At 41.6% G+C, this 19,097-nt stretch overlaps 1 protein-coding gene across 3 annotated transcripts in view; it reads left to right on the top strand.

Annotated features, from left to right (window-relative positions):
* The window catches only part of ADCY2 (adenylate cyclase 2), a 412,639-nt gene that overhangs the window by 142,155 nt on the left and 251,387 nt on the right, over positions 1-19,097 (top strand). The window lies entirely within an intron of this gene.

The raw sequence follows: 19,097 nt of genomic DNA, 5'->3' as shown, positions 1-19,097 counted from the left end.
GTTCTGTTTTTAATTTTTTGTGAGGAACTCCGTTTTCCATAGTGGCTGCCCCAACTTACCTTCCCACCAACAACTGTGCTTCGGTTTTAAATCCTTTCCTTTGTGGCTCAAGGTTTTGTGAGAACTTTAGCCCCAAAAAGCACTAACTAAAAAGGGAAGAGTGATAATTTTAGAACATCGAATTTAAAATTTCAGTTATGCAAAGACAACTTTAAGAAAAGGAAGAAACAGGACCAGGAGAAGATGTTTGCAGTGAGCATCACTAATAGAAATTCTTTCTCCTGTGAAGCCGCAAGTGTACGTAGCCCATGCGTCTATATGGAAAGAATACGAAGTACATTGTAGCGAGTGTATCTAAATGACAAACAGGAGAACTGACGATGCTCGGGCTCTCTCCTCCTGAGAAGAAGGTAAATGATGCTGAGGGGTTTCAGTTGCACAGCCGTGGGGCTGGTAACTTTGAGGTGGGCATAGCTGAAGTGGTATTGCAGAAGAAGGAATGAGGGTGGGGACTCTGCTGTTGGCAGTAAAAATTAGAATAATTACCTCAGGAAGTTATAATCATGCAAACCTTTAAAGCAGAAATGTCACTTGCTTGATCTACCTGGAGAGACTTTAGTGAGTGTTCCCAAGGAGACAGGTTCCAGAATATTCATTTCAGCATCATTTATAATATTAAGCAATGGAGAGCAACTAATAAGCGTCTGCTGGTAAAAAAAAAAAAATGAATATTTTGCTTATGGTATAATCAGAGAGAAGAATATTAATCAGAAATTAATAAAATGAAATGGGTCTATATGTCCTTGCAGAATTGGACATCCAAAACATCAAATTGAGTGAAAAATAGCATGTTGAGGGATGCCGGGTTTGTGGTAAGATGCGATTTTGTATGATAAAAACGCACGGAGCCACACTGCATTTTATGTGTGGTATTATTCAGATAGAGTCAAAGTACAGAGAAGGACTGGAAGCTGGCTGCTTCTATGAAGAGAGGAAGGGGGTGTGTTTCTTAGTAATTGCGTGTTTTGGATAGCTGTGGATGGCAGCTCCCAGGTGTTTGTTATATTATTTGTCTACTTTTCTGCCTTCTAAATGTTTTCATTTTTTAAAAACAGTTAAAAATGAGTAACAAAAAGTTTCTAGTATAAGGGGAAAATGTGATTTGAAAAATCTTCATCTCCCCAACCATCCCGAAGTAACTGTCTGGGTTTCTTTTCATGGTGTTCACCCTTCAGGCACATGTGTGGACATTCAGATGTTATTATTTTTTTTTAATTTATTTATTCATTTTGAGAGAGAAAGAGTGAGCACAAGCCAGGGGGAAAAGCAAAGGGAGAGGGAAAACAGATTCCCTACTGAGCAAGGAGCCCAGTGCAGGACTCGATCCCATGATCTGAGCCGAAGGCAGACGCTTAACTGACTGAGCCACCCAGGCTCCCATTAACATGACCTTTTGAAATGTATGGGCCTGAGTCTTCTGAAAACACTTGAATTGAAGGCATTCAAATATGTCTTTTTTTTTATTAAAAATTTTATTTATTTATTTGACAGTGAGAGAGGGAACACAAGCAGGGGGAGAGGGAGAGGGAGAAGCAGGCTTCCCACTGAGCAGGGAGTCTGATGCGAGTCTTGATCCCAGGACCCTGGATCACGACCTGAGCCGAAGGCAGACGCTTAACAACTGAGCCACCCAGGCGCCCCTCAAATATGTTTCTTATGCAGGACAGGGATGGGAAAAAGTTTGGATTCACTAATGTTTTTCTAATATTGAATTTTATCATTTATTTATTCTTTCTTTTTAAAAATACACGAGTATTTTGTTCCTATTATCATTTTTTGTTCCCATCGATTTTTAACAGTGCATAGGAAAAGGTGAAGTTGAGACTAAACATGGCCTTAAAACACGTGCTTGTCCTCCTTCTGAAGTTAGATACTGTGTAATAATTTTCTTTCTCCTTCTGGATGAGTTGTAACAGGCACGTCTAAAGTTAAGATATAAATTTTTCAGATGTGAAGGCAAATAATAAGTATCTCTCTTTGCAGAACTATTAGAGTGTCTAAAGAATCGAATGCGCGGCCTTCCTCATCTTTCCACGTGGTTATTGTAACATGATGGGGACTTGCCACGCCACACGTGTTCTATGTTGGACAGCCAGCAAGACACAGGGCACCGTGCTGGGCACTCCTTCCCTTTTAGGAAGAAACTGTACGTGCTGTTGCCCTGACCTGATCCCGGCACAAGCTGCTTAAGTCTGCTCTCTCCCCTCCAGCCCTGCTAAGTTGCTCAGTTTCCCCAGAGTGCCAGCTTTGATTAGGTCTGTGCTGATTTCCATTCTCTGCAACGCCAGGCCACATACCCAAGAACACTGGATTGCACATTTAGCAATATATTTGTGTGATATTTTCCCTGTACATGAGTGAAATCCTGTTGTTTTGTTTATATGGGCCTTGTACACTTCTTGTTAATTTCTGGCTATTTCGTATACTTTAAAATTCAATGAATGAGTTTTTAATATTTTTTTTATTTTTTTAAAGATTTTATTATTTGACAGAGAGAGACACAGCGAGAGAGGGAACACAATCAGGGGGAGAGGGAGAGGGAGAAGCAGGCTTCCTGCGGAGCAGGGAGCCCGATGTGGGACTCGATCCCAGGACCCCGGGATCATGACCTGAGCCGAAGGCAGACGCGTAACTGACTGAGCCACCCAGGCGCCCCGAGTTTTTAATGTTTTTAAATTATACTTTCCAGTGAATTATTCCTGGTATAGGGGGAAAACTCTCAATTTTGATATTCATAGCTTCTAACAGGCTGACTATAATTGAACACTCTTAATAATCCTATTTTTTGTTCTATTTTTTCCATGTGGATGATCATGTCTGTGATTAATGATAACTTGTAATTATATTATAATTTATAATTTCAATATCTATATCTCGTGTGTGTGTGTGTGTTTATGTTTCAGTGAAGCTTAAACTCCTGGGAGGGCGTTAACTAATGGGGAGAGAGAACATTCTTGTGTTTTCTGATTTTAATGGATGAGCCTGTCCTGCTTACCTTCAACATGATCGTTGTGGCATTTTATTTACTGTGATAATTCTTTGTTTAGGGCCGTTGTTGTGCTCGATGATGAACAGAAAATTTGTTGGTCTTTTCTATTTCACTTAATGAGTTTTGATAATAATTCTTTTGGATCATTCCTATCCAGAACACACACACACACACACACACACACACACACACACACACACACACAGGGCTTTATATAGCAGATAAATAAATTGATTACACTGATGAGAACATGTTTCAAAATAGCAAAGCCTGTTAGCTTAAAACCTTAAGAACCCCAAGCTTTAAATTTTTATAAAAAGGTTCCCTTTCCTTACCTTCTCAGTGTATTTATGAACTGCCTTCCCTACCTGACTTGGAATCCATTGATAAGTCATTAGGTTTCCTGTTTGTATTTTCCGGAACTCCCTTGTAGAACAACATCAGATTATTCAGCTAAGAAGAAGGCTGAGCCATTCCCATTCAGTTATATTGCCTTTGACTTTGAGCTTACCAGCTTCAATTCCAGCTGGTGGATTTAATCAGCTTATTTTGCTGTTCTGCAGATTGGTTCAAATGGATCATATTGATCTTATTCTCTTTCTTGATGTTTGTGGGGACAGACAACATTTGATCTTGCCATATTTGAAATTTATTCAAAAACGATGTGATCTGTGATATTTATTTTTTAAAAAGCAAGTTAAAAGGAATTAGCAAATCATACCACTTAAATAGGAACCAGTATGAACCTGACAAACATTGATGAATGCCATTCCATGAATGTCCTGGGCCTTGATGACAGAAATCAGCCGTGTTCTACAGTTGTGCAGGTTCCAGGGATATAGAACTTCCTAGAAGGTAAATAAAAAAGACAGCATGCCGGTGAGATGTAGCAATGAGCATGCCCCACAAAAGAGAGTGCCGGCTTCTACCCCAGAGCATCCTTGAGCTGGAGGGGAGGCTGCCTTCCCCCTTTAGCTTCAGTGCACTTTCCCATGTGGATCTGTTCCAAAGTCACACACAGTTTTGAAATCTCCTGTTTGATTCTTAAAATCAAAATGTGAAAACTGCCCATGTTGCGATTCTTTTGGTAGTATATTCATAGTGTCTTAAGTATATGGAGGCTTTTTGAAACCATAAATATGGACTAGAATGGCTCTTATATAACTTCATCTAACCCAGATGAAAGGCAACATGTTCCTTTGGAGGATACATCTTGGGTCAGCATGGAAAGCGCCACATGGGGCCATTATAAGTGAGAAGATGGAGCTTTACAGCTTCTTAGGGAATTCAGTGCTGCCTTTGGGAGTGCCCGGCCTTGATTTCCACATTCTATCTTAAAATATATTGCACATAACCCTCGCCATGTTCTAAGGTTTGGGGGACTGAGGACCCTTGTTTTTTCAACTTTGAATCTCCACAGTGCCTTACCCGTTGTGTATGACCCATAAACGTGGACGGGCTTGGGGGGTGATGAGATGGGCAGGCTGTCAGAATGGAGTTAAGCGAAGATTCTTCTTGCTTTTATCATACGTAAGTACCAGCCCAAGCACAGCCCGTAGAGAAATCGCATTTGTTTGTGTAACTGCACATTCAGACTAACTGGTCACATGCAAGGTGTATGGCCATATTCCTATTTGATTTGAAAATGGATTTAATTAAATAGATTATTTTTTTAAAAAATTAATTCTATAGAAGATAGTCTTCGTTACAATGTTTAAGATATTCTTTCTTTCCTGAACATAGTAGCTTTCATACTTAACACTTTTTAAAAAATTTTTTAAAGATTTATTCATTTATTTGAGGAGGGAGAGAGAGAGGAAGAGAGAGAGCAGGGGAAGGGTAGAGGAAGAGGGAGAGAAAGGCTCTCCAGCAGACTCAGCTCACTGCAGGGCTCGATCCCGCCTCAGCCGAAACCAAGAGTTGGACACTTAACTGAGCCACCCAGGCGCCCCGGTACTTAACAATTTCCCCCCCAAAAACAGTTTAATAGGGTTATCTGCTGATCTAGTGCCATTTCTTCCTGAGCCAAGAACCATGGTAGCAATGCAGCGTAAGGACACATTTACAGACGAGGGAAAGGAGATGATGGAGTGAAGATTCACTTCTTAGGATAATGGGGGAAGGTATTATAATAGGAGTAATCTACCTATAGAGAAATTCAAGGAATTCATTGTAATTTAAGTGGAAACAGTACTCATAGCACACCCATAGGCTTCCAGCTAGTGTGGTCTAGTTCCTCTACATGCATTAGCTCATATGCTCTTCATGGCAGCCCTGGGAGACACAGAGAGGGTGCTTGATTTGCCCGAGGCCACTCAGCTGACAAGCGGCAGAGTTGGGAGTCCACCCTCTGTGGCGTGTTCTGAGTCTGTGGTCTTCCGGGTGGCATCATGTTGCCTTCGCAGATGTGAATCACTCTCTGATCTTAGACATTATTCCTGTGCCTTGATGAATGGCTTTCCTGCGCCTGAAGTGTTCACTGAGCCGTGATGCCTGGTGAGGGCAATGGGCTTTGAGGGAAGGTACGTCCTAAGTCACATCATTGATCTCCACGCCCTGCTGCACCCAACCAAACTCAAATAACTCACAGTGAGGAACACCCCAAAGGAAATGGAAGGTTTCATTCTGTTATTGAAGGTTTACAAAAACAAAGCCTGATGGTATACGGGGCCATTACCAACAGATATTCAATAAGCATTAACTAGTATCACAAATGATGGAGAATTCAGGAAAGTACACTATTGAACACAGGTCTTTCTAAATTTTAGACGGGGTGACTTTCCTAGCGGTCATTCCCATGTGCAAATCACCACTTTATGTATCTTCCCCCCAGGTGACAAAGAGAACCGTTGAAGCAGGTGGAAGTGAACTTGCTCATAATAAGGCCAGATGCTCAGAGACCAGAATAAACACATACGCACACACGCGTGCACACACACATGCACACGTTTTTTTCGCCCGCGTGACTGCAGGCAGGCAGACTCTTTAGCTCACTCCTGGACCAAGAGGAAAAGTGCCGCCTTTCCTCTTACCGGCTTCCTTTATGGCTGGGTTTGGACTTTCAGAAGTAAACTGTGAATTCACTTGATATTATTCAAGAGCCTTTCAAAGCACGCATAAATGACACACTGGATGATTCATTAAAACGTTTATCAAAAGTGCTTTCAGCTTCTTTACAAAGCTAGAGAAATGCACGCAGAACGGAGGAGTTCCTTCAGACTTCACGTCCTCACATATTGAAATAGCTACAGAACTGGGCTCCTGTACGACCAATTCCGTGTGGCACCCACTTTATTTAATATCAACAGGGAAATGCAGGATGCCTGTGGAGAAACTATTTTTGAGCTGCTTATTTTCTCCAACATAAGTTTGCTTCTCAGGTTTTGAAAAGAGAAACTTCGCTTCCAAAAAATAAAAGTTACACTCACACAGTTGTTTGAGCTACCAAAAAATTAAAAAAAAAAAAGATTTCAGGACGATGGTCTGCCTTATCAGCACAGAGTACAGGGCACCTGGATATATGTATAGAACAACACAGACCAGCCTTTCCAAATGTCTCTGCACACCTGAATCTTCCAGGATGCTCCCCACAGAATGGTCTTGGGTCCAAATGCCTTTGGGGGAATGGATACATAGTCTCTGCTCACCTATGAAGGTGAGCCCTCCACTGAGACCTGAGCTGCCCAGCTTTTCCCAAATGCATTTAACCATGGAAACTTTCTCCATGTAACATCTGTTAACAGCCTAGTTCTCAGAAACATGCTTTGAGAAATCTAACTCTGCTTTCTCCAAATAAGAGAAAAAATAAATCTAGAAAGTTCTTGTGTTTCCAATAATGAGCAAAAGGCACTCTGCAAGGAGGATTTTTTTCCTGGAGTAAGGGAAGCATATGCCCAAGTGTGAAGGAGAATTCAGGATCAGCAAGGATGTAGGCTTGCTGGAAACCAGAAGTAAAAGGCAAGGGTGCTGGTCTATGAGCCACTGAATACCCCAGACTCCATTGTCCTCTTACTAAGTGATTTTGCAGAAATAAATCTCTCTTTGCAGATGTGACATCCCCAGCACCCGTGGCCTCCATGTGTCATGGAAAGGCCCAGGTGGAAGGACTGGTCTCCCTAGTCAGTGGCTAAATGAGTCCCACTATGAGACCGCACACCCCTCAGTGACAAATGGCAGGAACTGGTCACTGCCTGACCTCATCTAATATTCTAGAATTTTGTCAGTGAGGTCGTAAACTATCAATATTTAGAAGTTTCCAAGTATTATAATATTTTGGTCTTGAAAAAATACTAAGATGGCTAAATCTGCAATAACTTTTAATTATAGCTTAGTATTCCAAGAACATGTTGATCAGACTCAGTCATTCTTTGGATAAAATTTATCTTTAAGTGATTTTAGATTCATTAACAATTCTGTGACTTAGACAGCATTTAAATTTGTGAGGGGCTTTTCCATCATGTGTCCATCTGTCTGCTCAGTGTTTTCCCTAGGGTTCCTGACGGTTTACAGATAAGGGTTTACATTTGTAATTTTTACTGCTCCAGCCTTTGATTTTGAAAGGTTTGCTACTGTATTGCCTTTTGAGTAGTTAGTGGTTGCTGTTTATGTTCCTCTGAATTACTTCCTTAGAACAAATAGGATTGTCTCACAAAACTCTTCCCCGGCTTCTGGTGTTTTAAGACTGACAAGTTTGTCTGCAATGGATTTGGCATTTCCTTACATTTTATTCCTAAAGTGACTTTAATTGCCAAAGAAAAGGACGCTTTTTTTCAAGGATTGTCTACTTCTTTATACACCATATTGTGTAAACTTGGAACTTCATGCCTTTGAAAGATGTGCGTTTGTTAACGAGATGAATTCTTTATGCAGTGTGGATATTCAGACGCCACCGGTCATAATTTTCTCTGGTGGTTTCTAATTCCAATACTCTTGGATTTGTTGGGTTCCATTGTACAGAAAGAAGTATTGAATATTTATGTAATTGTTTCATTTTTTTTTAAATTTTATTATGTTATGTTAGTCACCATACAGTACATCATTAGTTTTTCATGTGGTGATCCACGATCCATTGTTTTCATATAACACCCAGTGCTCCATGCAGTACGTGCCCTCCTTAATACCCATCACCGGGCTAACCCATCCCCCCTTCCCCTTCCCCTCTGAAACCTTCAGTTTGTTTCTCAGAGTCCACAGTCTCTCACGGTTCATCTCTCCCTCCAATTCCCCCCCTTCATGTTTCCCTTCCTTCTCCTAACGTCCTCCATGGTATTCCTGATGTTCCACAAATAAGTGAGACCATATGCTAATTGACTTTCTCTGCCTGACTTATTTCACTTAACATCATCTCCTCCAGCTCCATCCATGTCGATGCAAATGGTAGGTATTCATCCTTTCTGATGGCTGAGTAATACTCCATTGTATAAATGGACCACACCTTCTTTATCCATTCATCTGCTGAAGGGCATCTCGGCTCTTTCCACAGTTTGGCTATTGTGGACATGGCTGCTATGAACATTGGGGTGCATATGGCCCTTCTTTTCACTACATCTGTGTCTTTGGGGTAAATACCCAGGAGTGCAATTGCTGGGTCATAGGGTAGCTCTATTTTTAAATTTTTGAGGACCCTCCACACTGTTTTCCAAAGTGGCTGTACCAGCCTGCATTCCCACCAACAGTGTGAAAGTGTTCCCCTTCCTCCACAACCTCTCCAACATTTGTTGTTTCTTTCCTTGTCCATTTTTGCCATTCTTACTGGTGTAAGGTGGTATCTCAATGTGGTTTTGATTTGAATTTCCCTGATGGCTAATGACGATGAACATTTTTTCATGTGTCTGTTAGCCATTTGTATGTCTTCTTCAGGGAAGTGTCTTTTCATTCCTTCTGCCCACTTTTTGACTTGATTATTTGTTTTTTGGGTGTTGAGTTTGAGAAGTTCTTTGTAGATCTTGGATACCAGCCCTTTATCTGTAGTGTCATTTGCAAATACCTTCGAACATTCTGTGGGTTGCCTCTTTGTTTTGTTGACTGTTTCCTTTGCTGTGCAGAAGCTTTTTATCTTGATGAAGTCCCAAAAGTTCATTTTTGCTGTTGTTTCACTAGCTTTTGGAGATGTATCTTGAAAGAAGTTGCTGTGGGCGATGTCCAAGTGGTTACTGCCTATGTTCTCCTCTAGGATTTTGATGGATTCCTGTCTCACATTGAGGTCTTTCATCCACTTTGAGTTTATCTTTGTGAATGGTGTTAGAGAACGGTCGAGTTTCATTCTTATGCATGTGGCTGTCCGATTTTCCCAGCACCATTTATTGAAGAGACTCTCTTTTTTCCATTGCATGTTTTTTCCTGCTTTGTCAAAGATTATTTGACCATAGAGTTGAGGGTCCATATCTGGGTTCTCTGTTCTGTTCCATTGGTCTATATGTCTGTTTTTGTGCCAGTACCATGCTGTCTTGGTGATCACAGCTTTGTACTATAGCTTGAAATCGGGCAACGTGATACCCCCAGCTTTGCTTTTCTTTTTCAACATTTCCTTGGCCATTCGGGATCTTTTCTGATTCCATACAAATTTTAGGATTGTTTGTCCCAGCACTTTGAAAAATGTCATTGGAATTTTGATCGGGATAGCATTGAAGGTATAGATTGCTCTGGGTAGCATAGACATTTTAACAATGTTTATTCTTCCGATCCATGAGCATGGAATATTTTTCCATCTTTTTGTGTCTTCAGTTTCTTTCATGAATGTTCTGTAGTTCCTAGAGTATAGATCCTTTATCTCTTTGGTTAGGTTTATTCTGAGGTATCTTATGGTTTTTGGTGCTATTGTAAATGGAATCGTTTCTCTAATTTCTCTTTCTACAGTTGCATTGTTAGTGTATGAGAAAGCAACTGATTTCTGTTCATTGATTTTGTATCCTGCCACCTTACTGAATTGCTGGATGAGTTGTGGTAATTTGGGGGTGGAGTCTTTTGGGTTGTCCACATAAAGTATCATGTCGTCTGCAAAAAGAGAAAGTTTGACTTCTTCTTTGCCAATTTGAATACCTTCTATTTCTTTTTGTTGTCTGATTGCTGTGGCTAGAACTTCTAGTACTATGTTGAACAATAGTGGCCGCAGTGGGCATCCTTGACATGTTCTTGATCTTAAGGAAAAGGCTCTCAGCTTTTCCCCACTGAGGATGATACTCGCTCTGGGTTTCTCATAGATGGATTTTATGATATTGAGGTATGTACCCTCTATCCCTATCCTCTGAAGAGTTTTAGTCAGGAAAGGATGTTGTATTTTGTCAAATGCTTTTTCTGCATCAATTGAGAGGACCATATGGTTCTCCCTCCTCTTATTAATGTGTTGTATCACATTGATTGATTTGTGAATGTTGAACCACCTTTATCTCCCAGGGATAAATCCCACTTGGTTGTAGTGGATGATCCTTTTAATGTATTGTTGGAGCCTATTAGCTAGGATTTTGTTGAGGATTTTGGAATCCATATTCATCAGGGATATCGGTCTGAAATTCTCCTTTTTGATGGGGTCTTTGCCTGGTTTGGGGATTAAGGTAATGCTGGCCTCATAGAATGAGTTTGGAAGTTTTCCTTCTGTTTCTATTTTTTGAAACAGCTTCAGCAGAATAGGTATTATTTCTTCTTTGAATGTTTGGTAGAATTCCCCAGGGAATCCAGGAGGCCCTGGACTCCTGTTTTTTGGGAGGTTTTAGATCACTGCTTCAATCTCGTTACTGGTTATTGGCCTATTCAGGTTGTCCATTTCTTCCTGTTTTAGTCGTGGCAGCTTATAGGTTTCCAGGAAGGCCTCCATTTCATCCAGATCGCTCAGTTTATTGGCATATAGTTGTTGATAATAATTTCTAATAATTGTTTCTATTTCCTTGGTGTTAGTCGTGATCTCTCCCCTTTCATTCATAATTTTATTAATTTGGGTCCTTTCTCTTTTCTTTTGGATCAGTCTGGCCAGTGGGTTATCGATCTTATTAGTTCTTTCAAGGAACCAACTTCTAGTTTCATTGATCTGGTCTACTGTGTTTCTGGTTTTCTAATTCATTGATTTCTACTCTAATTTTAATTATTTCTCTTCTAATGCATGGCTTAGGCATCGTTTGTTGCTTTTTCTCTAGTTCTTTAAGGTGTATAGTTAGTTGGTGAATTCGAGATTTTTCTATTTGTTTGAGTGAGGCTTGGATGGCTATGTATTTCCCCCTTAGGACAGCCTTTGCAGTATCCCATAGGTTTTGGACTGATGTGTTTTCGTTCTCATTGATTTCCATGAATTGTTTAAGTTCTTCTTTGATTTCCTGGTCGACCCAAATATTCTTGATCAGAGTGGTCTTTAGCTTCCAAGTGTTTGAATTTCTGCCAGATTTTTTCTTGTGATTGAGTTCCAGTTTTAAAGCATTATGGTCTGAGAATACGCAGGGAATAATCTCAATCTTTTGGTATCGGTTGAGACCTGATTTGTGACCCAGTATGTGGTCATGGTCATTACAGAACATTTCATGTTCTGTAAATATCTATGAGGTCCATCTGGTCTAGTGTGCCATTCAAAACTCTTGTTTCCTTGTTGATGTTCTGCTTAGATGATCTGTCCATTGCTGAGAGTGGAGTATTGAGGTCTCCTACAATTAACGTATTGTATCAATATGACTCTTTAATTTGGCTAACAGTTGGCTTATGTAGATGGCTGTTCCCAAGTTGGGGGCGTAGATATTTACAATTGTTAGATCTTCTTGTTGGATAGACCCTTTAAGAATGATATAGTGTCCTTCTGTGTCTCTAATTACAGAGTTTAGTTTAAAATCTAATTTGTCTGATACAAGAATTGCTACTCCAGCTCTCTTTTGAGGTCCACTGGCAGGGAAGATGGATCTCTGTCCCTTCACTTTCAGTCTGGATGTATCTTTAGGTTCAAAATGAGTCTCTTGTAGGCAGCATATGGATGGGTCCTGTCTTTTTATCCAGTCTGCAACCCTGTGCCGTTTATGGGAGCATTTAGGCCATTCACGTTGAGAGTGATTATTGAAAGATATGAATTAATTATCATCATGTTGCCTGTGAAGACATTGTTTTTATAGATTGTCCCTGTAAATTTCTGCTGTATATCACTCTTGGGGTCTTTCTCCTTTTATAGAACCCCCCTTAATATTTCTTGCAGGGCCGGCTTAGTGGTCACATATTCTTTCAGTTTCTGCTGGTCGTGGAAGCTCTGCATCTCGCCATCCATTCTAAATGACAGCCCTGCCAGATAAAGTATTCTTGGCTGCATATTCTTCTCATTTAGTACCCTGAATGTGTCTTGCCAGGCCTTTCTGGCTTGCCAGGTCTCTGTGGATAGGTCTCACGTTATTCTGATGTTCCTCCCTCTGTAGGTAAGGAATCTCTTCCCCCTAACTGCCCTTAAGATGGTTTCCTTGGTTCTAAGATTTGCAAATTTTACTGTTACATGCCGGGGTGTTGGCCTGTTTTCCTTGATCTTGGGAGGGGTCCTCTCTGCCTCTAGGACACGAATGTTTGTTTCATTCCCCAGATTAGGGAAGTTCTCAGCTACGATTTGCTCAAATATATCTTCTAGTCCCCCTTCTCCACTCCCTCCGGGATTCCAATTATTCTGACATTGGAACGCTTCATGGTGTCACTTATTTCTCTGATTCTATTTTCATGGATTCTGAGTTGTTTTTCCCTGGCTTCCTCTTTTCCCTTTTTATCTACTGTCTTCCAGGTCGCTTATTCTTCTTCTGCCTCATTTACCCTAGCTGTTAGATTATCTAGATTGGATTGGATCTCATTGATAGCATTTTTAAGTTCTGCCAATTCAGCTTTCATTTCTGCCCTTAGAGACTCTAAGTTGCCATTCATTGATTTCTCCATTCTAGCTATTGTCTTCACAATTGCTAGCCTGAATTCCATCTCTGATATCTTGGTTATATCTGCATCCTTTTGTAAATCTGCAGCATAAATCATAATCTCTGAGTCTTTTCTATTTTGGGCATTCCTCCTCCTAGTCATTCTGTTGATGGGTGTTTGAGGGAATGTATAGAGTCCAAATTATTGACCAGAACCCAAGCCAGATGCACCTGTTTTCTTGGGACCTTAGGGTTGCTGGCCTCTTGTTTTCCCAGCCTCTCTTCTGGGGGAGGGGCCTGCCACGCTGTTACTCAGGCAACCCTGTTTGGTCGGAGTTGCCTGCCCTCCTGTGGTGGGGAATGGGCTCAGTGGGAATCAGTTTGGGGGGCTTTTGTTCTCTGGCGGCTTCCCTGGCTGCTTTCTGCATCTCTTCTGCGAGACAGAGCAGAAGAGACCGTTTCCAGCCCTCTGCCTCAGAGCAGAGAGACTGCAGTCTGTTCTTCAGTGAGCTCTCCAGGCCACACTGTCTCCCTTTCTGTCCATGCTGATATAAACTGCAGCGGCCTGGGGCTGAGACGTGCCCCTCTGCAGCACCCCCGGTCCTGCCTCCAGGTGGGGGCACGTCTCTGCCATTTGTGCTAATAAAACCACCAGCTGCTCCCAGTTCGCACTCCGTGACCCTGCCACTCTGGGTTTCTGCCTCGGGGGCTGCCCTAAAGTCCTTTCCCTACAGCTACGGGTCTGTGAGTCTGTGCCCTGTTCCCAGCATGCAAGGCTGTCGCTCACCAGTGGTGTAGGATCCCCACGGACAGGCTCCCTCTCGCTGCCATTTATCCTCTGATATCTGCCCGCGGAATCACGGCTCCCTGCTTCGTACCTGGAAACCAACCACCTACGATATTCTGTCTGTAGAGATCCAGATCTTCTTACATCTCAGGCTGGTTTCATGGGTGCTCAGAGTGGTCTGATAGACATCCAGCTCAGTTCCGGGGACCAGTTGAAATAGGGTCCCCTACTGCTCTGCCATCTTTCCTTCTTAATTGGTTCATTTCTATATGTATTCAGACAGTTTCCTCTTTGGTGAATACCTATCAAATATAGTTCACCATGTCGTCAGATGGCAGAAACGCAAAGAAAAATCTGATCTGGACCCAATTCAGAAACCCTGGGTGTGTACATTTTTTAAAAATTTAGATTCAATTAGCCAACATATAGTACATCATTAGTTGCAGATGTAGTGTTCAGTAATTCATCAGTTGCATGTACCACCCAGTGCTCATCACATCGAGTGCCCTCCTCAATGCCCTTCAACCTGTTCTTCTCCCCCCACCCTCACCCCCTCCAGCAACCCTCAGTTTGTTTCCTAGATTTAAAAGTCTCTCGTGGTTTGTCTCCCTCTCTGATTGCTCCCCATTCGGTTTTCCCTCCCTTCCGTTACGGTCCTCTGTACTGTTTATTATATTCCACATTTTCAATAAAGGAGGAACTGCCTTTTTGTCCACCTTTCCCATTATAATTGATTCTGTTCCTTTATGAGAGAACGACGTTCTAGATCTGAAGATTCTGTGATCTGGTTTTCAGGACGATTTCACTCCTTGTCCACGCGGTGCTCCTGGTAGCCTGCGCTGGGAGCTTGGCTCACAGTGGGCTTTTCCGGTTCCACTGCACCCGTGCTGTTGCCGATTCATCTCCGTGCCATCCTGGCCGCCTGCCCTTACACCCCATCTGTAACCCGGCTCTGATCTGTGACATGCCCGTCTCTCAGTCTCCGTGTGGTTTAATCACAGCATAGCTCATTAACCTTCCAGTAGAAGAAATTAAACGGAAGCCACAGGACCACAAGTGACATTATCCTTATGGCTGGTACAATAACTAGCATGTTTAGAACCCTTCCTTTTTCCTTGTTTTAAGTCATTTCATTCAGGTTATGGACATGATGTCATCTGAGTGCCTGTTCTCCCTTCCAGAGGGGTTCTCTGGCTGCAGGTTAGAATGTGCCTTTGGGAATGGGGCCAGAGTCTAAGGTCGGTGGTGTTGCTGCCTGACCATGGTTGTTGCTACTGAGGGAGGGAATTTCTCACCAGAAACACCTGTGTCGATGCTGCTGCCAGAGTTGGGAGTTTTTCCTTCTTAGAAATGAAAGAGAGTTCTTCAAAGTCTTCTAATGAAATCAGAGAACGTTCACCAACTCTCTTACCAGAAAAATTCATGATCTAGGCAAATGTGTTCTTCATTCTTTTCAACTTACAACTATTCTAGAAAATGTGTTATTTTTTCTAAATGCATGACTCCCTTGTGTATGTGTTTGTGTGTGTGTGTGTGAGAATATATTTTTCTTATTTTTTTGGCCACGGTATAATGGACCAGGATGAGACCAAGTTAACATCTGTAGACTTCCCATCGCTTCAGGTTAAATTGGGGTAATAAAACCGGCCATGTCTATTCATGGGCAGTTTGTCAGATAGACTAGTGACCATGATAGCTCTTTGGCTGTAATGTGCTACTAAAATAGAAGTTATTTTGCATTGAGAGACTGGGTCTACTTAACAGCTCTTGCTTAGAGGGCATCACGCAGGGGCCACATGGTGAGGGGGCAGAGTGGGAAGAAGCCACCCCAGTTCCATGTGGGGAGTGCCGCAGAGCACCAAAGAGGGAGCTCCTTAATGCTTAGGGTGGGTGGGGAAGGCTCCGGAGAAGGGGGCATCGCAGAACGGCATAGCTGAGGCAGCTACACACATCAGCAAAAAATCGGAGAGTGCAGATACGTTTGGGGACTCTACACCTCTTACAGGTGGTTGGACCTGGCTCGGGGCTGTGGGTGACATCTTGCAGATGATGTCTGTAAAGGGCTCAGGCATATCATTGAAAACACATGTAGTCCATGACAGATTGTTTGGCCTTCATTAGATGGACACTAAAGAGATGGTTAATTTTAAACAATGGAAGGACATGACCCCAGATTCTGGGAAAACATACCGAAGTGTCTGTCATCCAGCCACGCCACAGTTCAAGAGCTTCTTCACTTCCTGGGCTCCTGTGCCCAGCTGACTCGCTAATATCCCTCCTTCCCTTGGTCACTAAGCTGCTTGGAATAGATGGTGTTGGAAGCTTGGGTTTTTTTGTGTCCCATTTATCTAACTTCCTGCCTAATTTTTCCACTGAAAGTGCGGGCTCTAAGGTGGCTTTGCTCCCCCGGGTGGTAAGCCCATAGTTGAAATGGTGACCTGCCCGGATTTAAGGTGAAAAGACAGATGGGTTGTCTGCCTTTGGAGAAGAAAAGAGGATTGCCACTCATGACCCAAGCGAAGTTACTGAGAATTAATTCTCCATTTAATTTAGTGGTTTCAGGCCTCTAATCACGGAAGTGCAGAAAAGTTCATTCTGGTTGGAAGATGAAGAATTTTCATAAGCAAAAGTTAATAGACCCACTAATAATCTTGGAAGTGTAAGGAGCTGTGGATATCTTCAAAGCCAGTCTCATTGATTTTATAAAATAGATGAATTAAGTGACTCCATTAAGGTCATACTGCCTTTTTATCCTTCATAGGTACAAACCATCTGGTTTCTGCTGGAACATTTCATTTAAGCTTTTCCCTAAAGGTCACATTCCAAACCAGATCGAATTTGTGATTCAGTGAGAGACTGTGACCACCATGTCTGGCAGCCATAAATTTCTCAGGGGCAAAATGAAAACACAGAGAAACATGGATCAAAACTGGCTGGTTCCTTGACTTTTTGTCCAGAGCAACTGAACTGTGGGTTGAACATCATCCTAAGAAACTACATAGCTGAGCTAAAATATCTTCGTGTTCCGTAATTTTGTTGTAATAAATACAGTTTAACGTACCATTCCTTTGCTATAGCATTTGATGGCAGGATGGCCACCTAGACTTCTGTAAGACCAGGAGGCAGAGTGGAGGCTCCCTCCTAATTCAGTGTGTCATTATCAGGTGAATTCAGAGCTTTGTCAGGTTTTGAACATGAGTAAAAGCAGTGGAAGGTAAGCCAAAGTGAGGATGACAAAGAAATGCAGAAGAAAAAGAGAACAGAGAACCAGCACAAAAGCTACACAAGTTAAGAAGGAGAAGCCAAAAAATCTTGTGACCAAGAGTAGGAAATAAAGCCACAAAGGGATATATAAATATTTTTAGCCCCCACACTATAGAATTTCACCTGCTCTTCTAGAATGTGGCTTCCTGGAAACTTTCCTTTAAATTTCGATATATTGGACATAATTCAAATATTATATTTTTTTCAGCTCGGTTTTAGGGGAATACCACTGTGATATTATTTATTTTGTGTCTGAAAATTGTGACATCTGTCCTGGACAGCTGTAAATATTCTTTTATTATTCAGTCCTTAGCCGTCTGTCTCACAGGGTCCCTGCAACACTTTCCTTGTCCCTGCAGCGATTGTTGATTCTACTGGAAATATTCTTAGCTGATCTGTCACTAGAGATTTATTGTGAAAATCAGAAGCAATTACTTGGATGTTATATTATCGTATGAATTATTTCTTTTATGGAATCTAAAGCTTAGGTTGAGTGATTGCTTTGGAAAGTAATTTTGCTCAGCATTTTCTTCACTATAATTAAAACGAATGACTTTTTTAAATTGGTGGTTTATTAACTAAAAGAGAATAACCACCCTCCCCTGCTTTTCTTTTATTGATCTCTAAATTTTCCAGGAAATGTGTTATGTGGGAGCTGTGTGACCATAAGCCATTTGATTTATGGTCAAGTTGCTTTCCGGCTCACTCAAGAGCACATGATGTGAAGAGAATAGATTTCTAGCAATTAGTAAAGGTAGGCATTATAAATAACCTTTTTAGGTATGTGTCCCTGCCAGGCTGTCTCTTTAAAAGTCTACCCATAAAAGCTGTCCTGGATCTTCTCCTGGAAACGGAGGCCCAGTGCCAGTCTCCTGACATGAGTATCAGGAACGGAGAACATCAGGGGTGAGATGATACCTGGGAGAAGGTTTAGAGGAGCTACCCTCTCAGAGACAAATTTAAGCTGGCTCTCTTGTAAATAAGAAGACCAGCAAACTGGGGTGACTTAGATGAAAAAGAAAGTGGGACTTGGAGTATTTTAAAGTTTTTTAAGTGTGCAACTATATTAACAATTAGAAAAATAAAATTAACCCAAAATCATAAATGTCATTCTGAAATAAAACATAGTAATTGAGCTTAAACTTCAAATTAAAAAGTTAATGTCTTGGGGCACCTGGCTGTCTTAGTCGGTAGAGTACGTGACTCTTGATCTTGGCATCATAAGCTCAAGCCTCACTTTGTGTGTAGAGTGTACTTTAAAAAAATATGTCTTCTTTAATTATAAAATATACATTTCAGGGGCACCTGGGTGGTTCATTCAGTTAAGCATCTGACTTTAGCTCAGGTCAAGATCCCGGGATCCTGGGATCGAGCCCCATGTCAGGCTCCCTGTTCACTGGAGGGCCTGCTTCTCCCTCTCCCTCTGCTGCTTCCCCTGCTTGTGCATGCTCGCTCTCTCTCTCTCTCTCTCTCTCTCTCTCAAATAAGTAAAATCTTTAAAAAAGAATCTCCATTTCATTCTGCCTTATGTCATCTGTTTCTTTCCCAGGACTTCCTATCCATTACATTTATTTCAAAAGTGTTTACCTTTACTTCTTGGATGTTGGTTGTAATAGCTGTTTTTAACGCCTTTGCTAATTCTCAGATCTGTGACATGTCACGAGTAATATCTGTTGGTTTTACTTTTACTTGTGAGTTGAGTTAATTTGAGTTATATTCCTGAACCTTAACAGACTGAGAAATTTTAGATTGATTCTTAGACATTTTGAGTATTACATCATGGGATTCTGGTTCTTGTTTCAATCCTAAGGGGAATGTTGATTGCTTGTTTTAGCAAGCAACTGACCCACATAGTTACAGGCTGCAGGTTTTTAAAAATTTTATGTAGCTTGTTCTCCTGTATTAAGGATTGTATTAATCAGTGTTGAGGGCTGAATTATGTGTCCCCTTTCCCCAGATTCGTATGGTTAAGTCCTAACCCCCAGTGCCTCAACATGTGATGTTTGGAGGTAGGGTCTTTAAAGAGATAATTAAGGTTGAATGAGATCATATGTATGGGGCTTCATCGAATAGGATGGGTACCCTAACATAAGAAGAAGAAATTAGGACACAGACACACACAGGAAAACCCACGTGAAGGCACCAGAAG

Source organism: Callorhinus ursinus, unplaced genomic scaffold (assembly GCF_003265705.2).
Source record: "Callorhinus ursinus isolate GAN/ISIS: 27379988/994484 unplaced genomic scaffold, GSC_fseal_2.0 scaffold3, whole genome shotgun sequence".
Taxonomy (NCBI): Eukaryota; Metazoa; Chordata; class Mammalia; order Carnivora; family Otariidae; genus Callorhinus; species Callorhinus ursinus.
Note: the sequence above shows the minus strand (reverse complement) of the source record. Positions and strands in the feature narration are given on the sequence as shown.